The sequence below is a fragment of the Papaver somniferum genome, chromosome 6 (assembly GCF_003573695.1).
Source record: "Papaver somniferum cultivar HN1 chromosome 6, ASM357369v1, whole genome shotgun sequence".
Taxonomy (NCBI): Eukaryota; Viridiplantae; Streptophyta; class Magnoliopsida; order Ranunculales; family Papaveraceae; genus Papaver; species Papaver somniferum.
This window is the reverse complement of record NC_039363.1, coordinates 95,874,872-95,888,448: the sequence shown is the minus strand read 5'-3', so window position 1 is coordinate 95,888,448 and position 13,577 is coordinate 95,874,872. Positions and strand designations below refer to the sequence as shown.

The following is a 13,577-nucleotide window of genomic DNA, read 5'->3' as shown; positions in this document are numbered from 1 at the left end:
GTGCACGAAGCAACTAAGAGAGTTGGGTATCGAACAACTGCATCGGACATGCCTGTTGTTGCCGTTGCATACCTTGTTGCTGTTTCGTTTCTGCTACGAAGGGAATTTAAAGACCAGTGGAATCAGCTCAGCCAAAAACTACAGGTGGAGGATGTGGATGTACAACAAAAAGGAGGCACGATCCCAGGCAACTCAAGTGCTGTGACGAGGGAACTTGACTCAAAGCAACTTGACACACAACTCGCAGAGTAGGAGAAATCCGGCATAACTCCAACTTCAGCTCAACCTTGCAGGCCTGTGGATGTTGGAATATATTCAGATGAAGTCTCAACTGCTAAAGCTTCTCTCCGAAGAGTCAGAGGTACGGTTGTCACTGGAAGATCCCATTATGTACTACAAAATCAAAAGATGGGATACGTTTTCGCACTATATGCACCAGCAATCTACATGAAGAAGAAAACAGAGTGAGGAACCAGGAGAAAGCCCGAGACGATACCTGTAAAGAGGATGTACGTGATTTCAAGACGATCTGTACGAACGAAGGATTCAAGATCGCCTGCAGAGCGTCGAAATCCGAAAAAGGAAAACTTTCTACTAGAATTGACTATATACCTTACAGAATTATGAGTGGACCACCAGGTGTGTTTGTGAATGGAGCTTTGCACTGGTTAGCCAATCCATATCCAATTAGATCAAATAATGAGTTCTCAAAAGTAATACTTTCTTTCAACATTGCAAAAGAAGTATTCATTGAAATACCACATCCTGAATACTTCGATGATGGTAGCAGGATTGAGCGTAAACGCGTCGATGTTTTGGAAGGGCTTTTAGCAATGCTTTTCACTCATTCTAATGTTGGTTTTGAAGTATGGGTGATGAATGATTATGGAGTTGGAGAATCTTGGACTAAACGTTACACCATTTCTCGGATACAAGTTGATATTATTCCATCCTTTTGATATTTAAGGCGGATACATTCATTAAGAAATGGTGAGATCTTATTAGAAATTCAACTGGATGAGTACAAGCATCAGGTTGCACCTTTAATTTTATATGACCCAATATCCGAAAGACCTAGATTTGCGGAGATTGATTTGGGGATGTATTACAGATACTGGAATGCAGAAACTGGTCTTATCGGAAATTATGCCCGGTTTCATACAGAGACTTATGTGGAAAGTTTAGTATCGCTTCACTCAGGTACTTACGTCGGTGGTGGACAAGAAAAATCAGATCAAGATGACGCATTATCTGACTATTTGAAAGTATACAAGAGCTGCGATTGCTAAGAATGTAATGAGGAAAGGAACGCCATGGCTTATTCATGAAACTCGTCTGAGGAGTTGGACTCTTGAATATCAAAACAAAAACAACTTTTCCATTATATATCTGTCAGTCACTCTGGTTTGGAATTCTGCACCCTTCCCATATTCGTAGCTGTTATAAAAATTATTGAATATTTTTTATTTAAAATCCTCGTGTCATCAATTACAATTGTCAGGTACTTTTAGTTATCATATGCTCCATTAATATAATGGAATGTCTACCTATGAGTATTGCCCTTAATAGTTCTACTTTAATGACTTGATTATAAGAAGATTGGGCACCAGTTGGGTGACATTTGCATAGCTCCATTATGCATCAATAGCTTTGTCTCTGTGAATGCATCAATAGCTTTCTCTCTGCAATAAACATTTGGTACATGTGCATTGATAGAGCTATAACTGGTTCAACTAGTACCAGGGCTTTCATACTGTAAACGTGGTGTCGACACCAGAGCGCAAATTTAATCATCCTCAAATTGCTTCACTGATGACCAAAAAAGTATTGTCTTGCTTATAAAGAAAACACTGGGCACCAGTTGGGTGACATTTTTATGTATCAATAGCTTTGGCTTTGTGGGATCCTGCAATAAAAATTAAATTTGGTAGATACTATACGTCTATCTCTGAGTGCAGATGATCGAATCTAGCCTTGACGACTGAGGGTTAGCTTTATTGATTCTATCGTAGGGCGTTCATCCCGCCAAGGACATAAATTTGGTGTCGAACTGCAACATTAAGGGCACATTTCATCATCCTCGTCCTCGTAATTGCTTCATGACCAAGTATGTTATAACAGTCTCCCTGATTGGTTCCCTTTTAGCTATTTGAGAAAATGATTGTCAAAATTGAACAGCCACACTTAAGCTTCAATACTCTCCCGTGGATCTTTAGGTTCTTCCACTTACAGTAACTCCGTTCAAAATCTAACCGAAGTATCACCTTAGATTATAGTTTAAAAGATTGGAAAGCAACTGAAAGTCACTACCTATTTTCACTTCCAATTGATCCACTCCAAGGTTGGTTGGGTCCCGTCTTCCCTTCGACCTCGAATCAACTTGTAAGTTCTTGGGGATGTCAAGAAAAACGATGCAAACCAATTTCGTGTCTTGGAAATACATTCCACATATTGGTCTGTTAATATAAATCACAATTGAGAAAATGATTGTCATTACCAAAAGCAGGATTTTTATTTTTGTCATTACCAAAGAATGAATTTTATTTTTATTTTTGAATAATAAACAAGATGAATCCAGCCGAACACAAACAAGTTCAATATCACTATTGGGCCAAACAAAGTCTACAAAGTTCACACCTGCTTTGATACAGCAGAAGTATCAATAAATTCTTGCCAATATATTTTTGATACTACAATACAGATAATTGAAAGCATTAATCCCCCCTTCATATGCTCGTAATCTGCCAAGATGGATACTTTGAGTTTGATAAACAGTTTGCCATTGTTTTCTTCGTACCTGCACTTGGCTTCCGGCGAATTCTATCAAAAAGCAGTTGACTTAGCAGCAAGGGAATTACTTGGCTGCAACAGGTTTATCGTCTTTCCTTGCATTGTCTCATCGCATATACTGTTGGATGATATTCTTTTTGTTCTTCGTTTGGAAGCATTAAGGTGGAGCTGGATTGGGCTAAAACAGAAACATAATCTGCATTCTATAATGAGCACGTCAAGATTCTATTGAATCTTATTTGTTGATTAACTTTTATGTAATTATGTGTTGAAATGCAGACAATGCTTAATCACCTTGAAATAGTTCTTGAACTGCTTTGTGAATTTATGTTAGTCTAAGCTCAAACACTAAACCAATAAGATGTAGTAATAGATAGATACACATTGATCAACCTTGCTAGAAGATTTCCCACTCCCTTGTCAACAAACATTGGCGTCGTGTCCCGTGCCGGTCATGCCAATTGAATTGTAACTCTACATTATTTCTCAATTGAAACTCAACACTATTCCATCGTTTCGGTACTTGAGGCGCATACAGTCATTAAAAACCAGGGATATTAGAGATTCAATTAGATGATGAATATAAGTATGGAACTTTAGTTTTTTATGACCCAAAATGTGAAAGAGCTAGAGCTCCAGAGATTGATTTAAGGACGTGGGAGATATGGAGGACTATGGAGAGCTTAGTTTTACTTCACTCGGGTACTTACGTCGGTGGTGGGCAAGAACAATCAGATCTAGCTAGATGAAGCATTGTCTGGCTATTATGATGGAGAATAACATTCAGAAAATTATTTTAGTGTGTGATCCAGAAATTTAATTTAGATTGCCGTCGAGCAAAGGAAGGCGCAATGTCTTTTTCATATAAAATTCGGCGGGAGTTGATACTAAAGTAAACTAGCATTTATTCAATTTTTGTATATTTTTTCTCGATTGTTGTTTCCTTCGCATGCCTTTATTATTCACATAACTTATGGAATATGTTGGTTTACGTATCTGTAATTCGCAAATTCATGTGTAGTATCTGCGTCAGTGCTTCATATCCTAAAACAACCAAACCCTAACTGCTTTTTACCCTTAGTGTTAAATGTTACCAGAATAATCTTTCTTTTCATATAAGAAGTTTTTATCATTTTGATCGGTGCATAGAAGAAGAAGTTTTAAATGGAAAAAATGAATTAAAGCTGCATATTGATGATGTTTAGCCTTGTCCAATTTTATCACCTAAAATATGTGACCTCTGCATCTTGTGCAACCTGAATATTGTGCTACCTGTAGACATAGACATCATCCCCAGCCAAAAAAAAAAGCGACAAATATGCACGGTTTAAAATTCCCTTGTTAAACAAAGTCGCTGACAGTCAAAGACCCTTTAGTTGAGTTTCTAGCCACATAAGCAACAGACTCCTCAGTCCCAGTACTACTAGACTACTAGTTGCTTCTAATGAGAGTTTACATGGAGTCAAAGACCCTTTACTCATTGGAAATGAAAATGATGGGTCTACCAATTGATCAGTTCAATCTCATTTTCAAAAGTTTCATGTGAATTACAGTAGTGGAAGGGTAGTCAAATGATGGCGTCTCCAATATAACTGTATCTCTATATATTGGATCTATTAAATCCATGGGGAAAATTGATTGAATTTATGCTGTAGAAGTTATATTTTGGATTATTAAATCCATTGGGAAATTGATTTGAATCTATGATTACATTTTGCATTTTGTGTATATGTTTGTGCCTGGATTCATAATCAATCAAGTGATTTGGTTTTTCTAATGTATGTATATGTTTGTGCTGGGTTTGATTTTGCGAAAATAGTCCGCCGCATGAAATCCTCTGGAAAAAGAGGAGAAGGATAAGAATGTTAGCTTATCATGTTCCGATCCATGGAAGTGGTGACCAGTTTTGGTTTAATCCAACTCGGACGGGTTCAACCAACTTATAAATCCATCGGATCTACACTAATTTTTCTTCCTTTTTGGAATCAAACGTTAAACGTCAAAGTTATTATCCAAATAAACCTTTCTTTTCCATTTTGTCTCTTTGTAACATGTGATGTGCATCTATGAATCTCCGATTGATGTTTACTTTATTATAAAAAAGTTTGTTTTCTTTGTGTTTTTACATTCTAAATCTAAAAGCATCTATTTTATCCCTTTAAAAGTTTTGTTCGTTCTCTATTTTCTTTATACAGTAAACATAATTTAAATCTTGAAATAGATGTCATGATGATTGCATATCTTTTTTTGCCATGTTGTGAGTATATAATTGTTATTGATTTAAAAAAAGGAATAATAATAATAAAGTAATTGCTTGCTTTAATGTCTATTTTTTTTATACATGCATGCTTGCCGTTTTATTTGGTTTATATTATGCATGCTTGCCTTTTTTTTTATTTTTTTTTAGACGAAGTCCTTCAACAAGGTTAATGGTCCTCCTCGACTGTTGGTAAGAGCCAGACAGGAGGGGTAGACCAGTACATGGTAGAATTGTTGTTTTTATCCCGCTGAGCAAGCTCATGAGCTACAGAATTACAATAACGAGGTTGGAAAGTAAAGATACAAGCAACTAACTTAGAAGAGAAAAACTGAATGTCTTTAAAGGTAGCATCCGTACGCGAGTTATCCTCGAAATTCCTTGCTGAAAATTGGTCGATAAGGGACTTTGCATCGCTTTCTATAATGATGTGAGTTAGACGTTGCTCCAAAGCTTTCTTCAGTACCGCCTAGATGGCTCTTGCTTCAGCTTCTTCAGCAGAAAATACTTCGAAGACTAAGGATGCACAAAAGGTTGCTTTTCTTGAGAAATTTCGCATCACATACCCTGCACCATTTGCTCCAAAGATAATATCAAAAGCACCATCAATATTGCATTTAATCCAACCTGAAAAAGAGAGGGTACAACAACCACACCCAATATTTCGCTTAACTATTTGGTGTGATTTGTAGATAGTGGTAAAAGTGGTTCGATTCTCAGACTTGTGAAGGATATTAATTAGACTTAAATTCTAATATTAAAATAGAAAACTCACTAAAAATTATAGCAAAATCAATCAAAGTTGATATCAATATTAAAAGAACACTAAGGCTAAGATTCCACTATTTTTCAAATTCAAAGTGATTTAATCCAATATTTATATTCATGCAATTTTTTCGTTCAATTTGATTCTAAACTATTGCAACAAGTAGATTCTCAAAATAACAAGTGTAAATCCGAAGCATAGAACATCAAAAACCTAGGTCCAAGCATGCTCTATCAAAAGAAATAACAATTGCTTAACAAGAATCATTCAAACAATTTTCACTCAAGGCAGAACAATCATAAAAATAATTGCGATAAATAAATAAATAAGAATATACCACTTTTTATTGGAAAAATAGCTTCCTCTATCGCCTCAGCAATGGGGTTTAGCTCCTCATATTAATCACTTGCTCAAAATACATGTTTGTTGCTCAAAAGTTGATTCAAAGAGTGAAAGGTATAAAGCAGCTGATTTGCAACAGCGTAAAAGTGTTACAGATCTCTGGTACAAAGAGGAACAATGATTAATGTTGTATATAAACGTTACTTATCTTCTGTTGTTGAACAACGACAGTTTTCTGCGACAGTTGCTTGTGCGTCAATGTTCTTCGTGTTATTCCTCTTTAGCAGCAGCAGCAGCAGAAAAAGAGTTTGATAAAACTCTGATTTCTTCTTCTCTGGCTCTCCTCAGGTCCCCAAACTCTCGACACCCCTTCTATATGACCCAAATAATTTATTTATATCAAAAATACCGATTAAATCTCTCCCAAATCTTCCAAAATCTATTTCCTTCTCTTCACGGCAAAGTTGCGGAAATTTCTTGTTTTAGAATTTCTACGCGTTTATGAGCTTTCCTTTTTATTCTAAACTCTTCCTTAGATATATACAAATCTTTGGGAAGGTTTAGATCACTTTAATCTCTCTAAAATTCCCTAAAACAGGTCACACACGTGACTTTTCATATTTTCTGTTGTGATAAAAATCCGTCGATTGAGCCCAGTCTAATCGATTTCAACACCTATATCAGAATCCTAGACCCATAAGGAGTCTATCCTATGAAAATCAGAGGTTTAATCGACCTCAAACTCCTCCAAATCAGGAACCCTAAATCTGCCAGAAACTGCACCTACTTTCCCGCCAAAACTTATAATTCAAATGTAGAAGATGGTCGCCCCCTATCCAGAGTAGAGGTGTGATTAGCAGCTGTCTGGAAATGGGATGCCCCTTAGTAATTAGGTTACCCCTTATCCAAAGTGAGGGTCCGAATAGCAAATGTCCTTCATGAACGCAAAAAACTCTTTTCGAGCCAATTTCGCTGCAAAATCTTATTTTTCCAAAAACACCTACAAAGACATAAAAAGCCAAAATAAATACAAAATCGAGCACTAACAATATATACAATTGAGATTGTATCATACACAAAAATGTGTCTATCAAATACCCCCAAACCTATTATTTTCTAGTCCTCGAGCAAAAATAAAATAGAAATAAAATCCTAACTCACTGTCGCAGGTATTGTCGATTGCATTTAGCGTATGAAATACCCTTTAAACCCCTAGATGTCTCTAGTGACGGAGTGTTGTCTCCGGAGGGCTTACCAGAGGTATACCCACAAAACCTTTATACTCCAGACCCTAGCTATCTACACAAAACCTTGGAAGGCACTAAAGAATCTCCTTGGTTGGCATACTTATTGACTACAGGAGGAAGTACCCTGATGCGAAATTCCAATTGTTGTACACGAGTTCGCACTCAAGCATACTAAAATTCATATGAAGTGACAGAGCTCTACTCAGATAGTCACACTATGGACATCAAATATTCGGAGTCAAAACTAATCACATGGATAGATCAAGAAGATGGATATAGAAAAACATAGATGGTTTTGATGTTTACTAGGTGAACGGTGTTTCTCATATCTGTCTGAAGGCCTCCGCCAAAATGAACCTATCCTAATGGACTGAGATACTAGTCTGACTAATATCAACACACTGGCATATACAAGGGTACCAGTGATTTATAATCCTAACTATAGGTCAACACACTGGCATATCCAAGCGTTCCAGTGGTCGACTTTATTGAATTTATTCCAGTTGGTCTGATGGTCTGGTCTCAATTTCTCTCTCTTTTTTTTTTGTATCTCAATCACTCTAATTCACCCTAGCATTGGTAACAACTTGAATCGTGAGCCCCACCTAATCACTTAGAGAAACATAGTTTAAAAACAAAACAAAATAAAAGAAGAAGTGAAAAGGACGCAACGAGATATGGTGAAACTATCATGTTATTTATAACACCTGAGCTCTGTACTTTTATGAATAGACTCTTTAGATGTTGCCATCTAGTCAGATTGGTTCCTCAACTCCTACAACCAAAATGCTTCCATGCACTTAGATTGGTTAGTGCCATCCTTAATAGGGATAAATTTCTAGGCTCTGGAGTTTATTTATTGCAACAAAAAGGTAACAAAAAGTTCTACCCCACCCCCAAACTTAAATCTAACATTGTCCTCAATGTTTCTAATTAAAAAACAGTACCAAAAATATAAGTAACATGAGGAAATAGTAAAGAGAGAAGTCGGAAAGATATTACCTGGGTGAAGTGTAACCAAAAACCTACAAAAATATTATACAACATACAAAATCGCCTCGATGTTCAATCAAGGTAAATAGGGTCCTCCAGAGGGACCTCCTCAACATCACCTGTAGGAAAAGGCTCTAAAAAGGGCTTCAATCGCTGACCGTTAACCTTCGAAGAACTACTACCATCTGGTGTCTCAATCTCAACATCTTCATGAGGAAAAACAGTACGGATCACAAAAGGACCGGTTCACCGAGAGCGCAACTTCCCGGGGAATAGATGCAAACGAGTATCATACAGAAGAACTTTTTGACCTGGAGAAAATGACTTTCGTAAAATATTCCTATCATGCACAAGTTTCATTTTTTTCTTATACTCCTTAGCACTATCGTATGCATCTCTACGAATCTCGTCCAACTCATTGAGCTGGAGATTTCTTTGAGCTCCTGCCTTGTCAAGTGAAAAGTTTAAGTTCTTAATAGCCCAATAGGCTCGATGCTCTAACTCAACAGGCAGGTGACATGCCTTGCCAAACACTAAACGATAAGGTGACATTCCAATGGGTGTCTTAAACGCAGTACGGTAAGCCCATAAGGCATCAGTAAGCCTCGACGACCAGTCTTTCCTATTTGGATTAACTGTTTTCTCTAGAATACGTTTAATTTCCCTATTGGAAACCTCTACCTGACCACTAGTCTGAGGGTGATATGGGGTTGCTACTTTATGGGTAATACCGTATTGTTTCATTAAAAGAGCAAACGGTCTATTACAAAAGTGTGAACCTCCATCACTAATTATAGCTCGCGGCGTACCAAAACGTGTAAGTATATTCTCTTTCAAAAACTGGACTACGACCCTGTGGTCATTCGTTTTACACGGAACCGCCTCAACCCACTTAGACACATAGTCTACAGCGACAAGTATGTAAAGATAACCAAACGAAATAGGAAATGGACCCATAAAATCAATGCCCCACACATCAAAGACCTCAATCACTAAAATAGGGTTCAAAGGCATCATATTTCTACGGGAAATGGTTCCTAACTTCTGGCAACGCTCACAAGAACACAATGACTATGGGAATCTTTAAACAACGAAGGCCAGTAAAATCCACACTGCAAAATCTTAGCAGCAGTCTTCTTAGCACTAAAATGACCCCCACATGCATGTTCATGACAAAAGGAGATAATACTAGACTGGTCACTCTCAGATACACATCTCCTAATAATCTGGTCCGGACAATACTTAAACAGATAAGGATCGTCCCAAAAGAAATGCTTAACCTCGGCTAAAAACCTAGAACGATCTTGCTTACCCCAATGTTGAGGGGTTCGACCAGTAACAAGATAATTCACTATATTTGCATACCAAGGTGATTGGGAAACAGAGAACAATTGTTCATCAGGAAAGCTATCCCTTATAGGAAGGGAATCATTAGGGGAACTAACAACTAGCCTAGACAAGTGGTCTGCTACTACATTTTGCACCCTTTTGTCTCTAATGTCTGGAAAAATTCTTGTAACAAAGGATCCATCTAATCAATCTAGGTTTGGTATCCTTCTTAGATAAAAGGTATTTCAAAGCAGCATGATCAGTATAGATTAGATCTTAGAACCTAATAATAGGATCTAAACTTATCCAAGGCAAACACGATGGCTAAATTCCTTCTCGGTAGTTGTGTAGTTCATTTGGGCATCATTCAGAGTTTTGCTAGCATAGTAAATCACATGAGTAATTTGTTTTCTCGTGACCTAGCACACGCCTATAGCATAATCTGAAGCATCACACATAATTCAAAGGGTAGGTTCCAGTTAGGTGCCTGGACTATCGGGGCAGTAGTGAGTAAAGTTTTAAGCTTCTCAAAAGCCTCTAAACAAGCATCATCAAAGACAAACTTAACATCTTTCAAGCAAATTGCAAAGAGGTCTAGAAATCAAGCTAAAATCCTTAATGAATCGACGGTAAAAACCTGCATGCCCTAGGAATGACCTAATATCTTTTACGGTTTTTGGGACCTGTAAAGTCTTAATAAGGTCAACTTTGGCTTTGTCTACCTCTATACCCTTTGAAGAGACGATGTGCCCTAACACAATTCCTGATTTAACCATGAAATGGCATTTTTCCCAATTAAGCACTAAATTTTTTTCCTTACACCTAGTCAACACTAATGTCAAATGATGCAAGCACTCATCGAAAGATGAACCAAACACTGAAAAATCATCCATAAAGACCTCTAAAAACCGTTCTACCATGTCAGAAAATATGTTCATCATACAACGCTGAATAGTCCCAGGGGCATTACAAAGCCGGAAAGGCATGCGTCTATACGCAAAGGTACCAAAGGGACAGGTAAAAGTGGTTTTCTCTTGGTCTTTTGGGGCAATAACGATCTGATTATAATTGGAGTAGCCATCTAAGAAGCAATAGTGACTATGTCCAGCTAATCGCTCTAGCATTTGGTCGATAAAAGGAAGGGGAAAGTGATCCTTCCTTGTGACCTTGTTCAATTTCCTATAGTCAATACACACACGCCATCCCGTGGTCACTCGGGTTGGGATTAATTCATTATTATCATTCTGGACTACAATGATGCCTGATTTCTTGGGGACAACCTGAACAGGGCTGACCCACTTACTGTCTGAAATTGGGTAAATAATACCCGCATCTAACAACTTAAGCACCTCTTTTCGTACCTCTTTCATGTTTGGGTTCAGTAGACGTTGCATCTCCCTAGAAGGTTTGGAGTCTTCCTCTAAATGAATCTGATGCATACACACAGTAGGACTTATACCCTTAATGTCTGCTATAGTCCACCCTAAAGCTTCCTTATTTTCTTGAAGTACATTTACTAGCCTACTTTCCTGATCACTATCCAAATCGGAAGCTATAATCACAGGTAAAGTCTCAGATGTGCCTAAAAACACATACTTTAGAGTATCGGGTAGTGGTTTAAGGTCAAACTTTGGGGCTCTTCTAAAGAAGGAATTAGGGTAGTCTCAGAAACTGGTAACGGTTCGAACCTAGCTTTCCATCTATCAGTGTCTAACATAGGGGTAGAATCTAATACAGCATTCACCTGTTCAATAGTGCTATCGTCGTCAAAATCTAAAACAAAATGGGATAGACAACTTTCTAATGGGTCTTCAGACAAAATGTTTGGTAATGACTCCTGAACTAAGGCTTCTATCATGTTCACCTTTTCAACACATGTGTCATCTAGCTCATGAGGTTGCTTACTGACATTAAAAATGTTCATCTCCATATTCATATGACCAAAAGATAAACTCATCACACCATTTCGACAGTTAATGATCGCATTAGACGTAGCTAAAAATGGGCGACCTAAAATCACAGGTATCTGATTCTCTGGGTCAGGGACAGGTTGGGTATCTAGGACCACGAAATCCACTGGATAAATAAACTTGTCGACCTCAATAAGAACATCCTCGATAACACCTCGAGGTATTTTAACATACCTATCATCTAACTGCAGTGTCATCTGAGTAGGTTTCATTTCACCAAGTCTTAGTTGTAAGTATACATGGAACGGCAGTAAGTTCACACTGGCTCCTAAGTCAAGTACAGTTTTTTCTACCCGGAAGTTACTTATTGTGCAAGCAATGGTAGGAGAACCTGGGTCTTTGTACTTTGGAGTTGTGGTGTTCTGAATGATTGAACTTACGTGACTAGATAAAAAGGCTTTCTTATGGACGCTAAGTTTTCGCTTTCGCGTACACATATCCTTAACGAACTTGGCATAAGCAGGAATTTTCCTAATTGCATCTAATAAGGGAAGGTTTATGGTAACTTGCTTAAAAACCTCCACTATGTCATTAAAGTTCGATTCCTTTTTTGTTGGTACTAATAGCATAGGAAATGGGGCTCTAGGCATAAAATCAGACCTTTCAGGAACCGAATTCACATTATCAGAAATTTTATCAGTCTCTTCAGCTACTGGTCCTGAGAGGTGAGATCATGAGGGGTGAACTACAATATGTTCACTATCGGGCATGGTTACCTTATTGTCTACAACTCTACCACTCCTAAGGGTTCTAACAACATTCAATTGATTCGATGGTTTTGCACCTAATTCATCAACTCCTCTAGGGTCGGGTTGTGTTTGACTAGGAAACTTACCTTTTTCTCTCAAAGAATCACTTATCAGACCAACCTGGGTTTTTAACTCGGAAATAGCCTGACTATTTTCTTGTCCTATCCTGTTACTAGCTTGTAGACTCTGGTCTACGGATAACTGAAATTTTGCAGTTTGCTGAGTTAACAAGGCGAGAGATTCCTCTAAACTTAGGATTTTCTTATCTGACTGATTCTGAAACTGAGCTAATCCTGAAGGATTCTTAGTATAGCCAAAACCTGGGGGAGCATTAGACTTACTAAACTGACCTTGACTTTGGCCCTTAGACCACGAAAGGTTCGGATGGTTTCTCCAACCAGGATTATAGGTTTCTGAATACGGGTCAATCTTTTGACGATTATCAAATCTAGTGTTATTATAAAGAGCATTGGCTTTCTCTTGAATATTCTGGCCTTCCCAAAAAGGCTCCACTCTACCACTAGTCTGGCCCACTTCTAAGGCTTCTAACCTTTTTGTTATAGCAACAATTTTGGCATATGATTCATAGCCTCCTTCTACCCTATTAACGTTTCCTCTACTTAAAAGAATTGTTTTCCGGGGTGCCTTACTATTTTCCCATTGCTGGGTTTTTTCGGCGATTTCATTAAAAAATTTCATCACCGCATCAACAGTTTGGTTTTCAAATCCACCAGTGCATAGAGACTCAACCATGGTCGTTGTGGAATAATCTAAACCCTCATAAAGGATCTGAACTAGCCTAACCTTTTCTAAACCATGATGAGGACACTGGGACAATAAATCATTGAACCTTTCCAAATACCTATATAAAGATTCTCCCTCTTGTTGTGAAAATGTGCATATTTGCGTCCTAATAGACGATGTTTTGTGCCTAGGGAAAAAATTATTGAAAAATGCAGATGTAAGTTGTTCATATGTCTCAATTGACTCGGAGTCCAAACTATACAGCCACGACTTGGCCTTATCTTTCAGGGAAAATGGGAATAACCTAAGTTTCAAAGCATCATCATCTAAGCCTCTAATTCTTAAAGTACTACAAATTTCCTCAAAATCCCTAACATGGTAATAAGGGTT

The 13,577-nt window shown here is 37.7% G+C and overlaps 1 pseudogene; it reads left to right on the top strand.

Moving 5' to 3' along the window:
- Positions 1-13,254: 13,254 nt before the first annotated feature.
- On the top strand, positions 13,255-13,354 carry LOC113292162 (annotated as a pseudogene).
- The last annotated feature ends 223 nt before the right edge of the window (positions 13,355-13,577 follow it).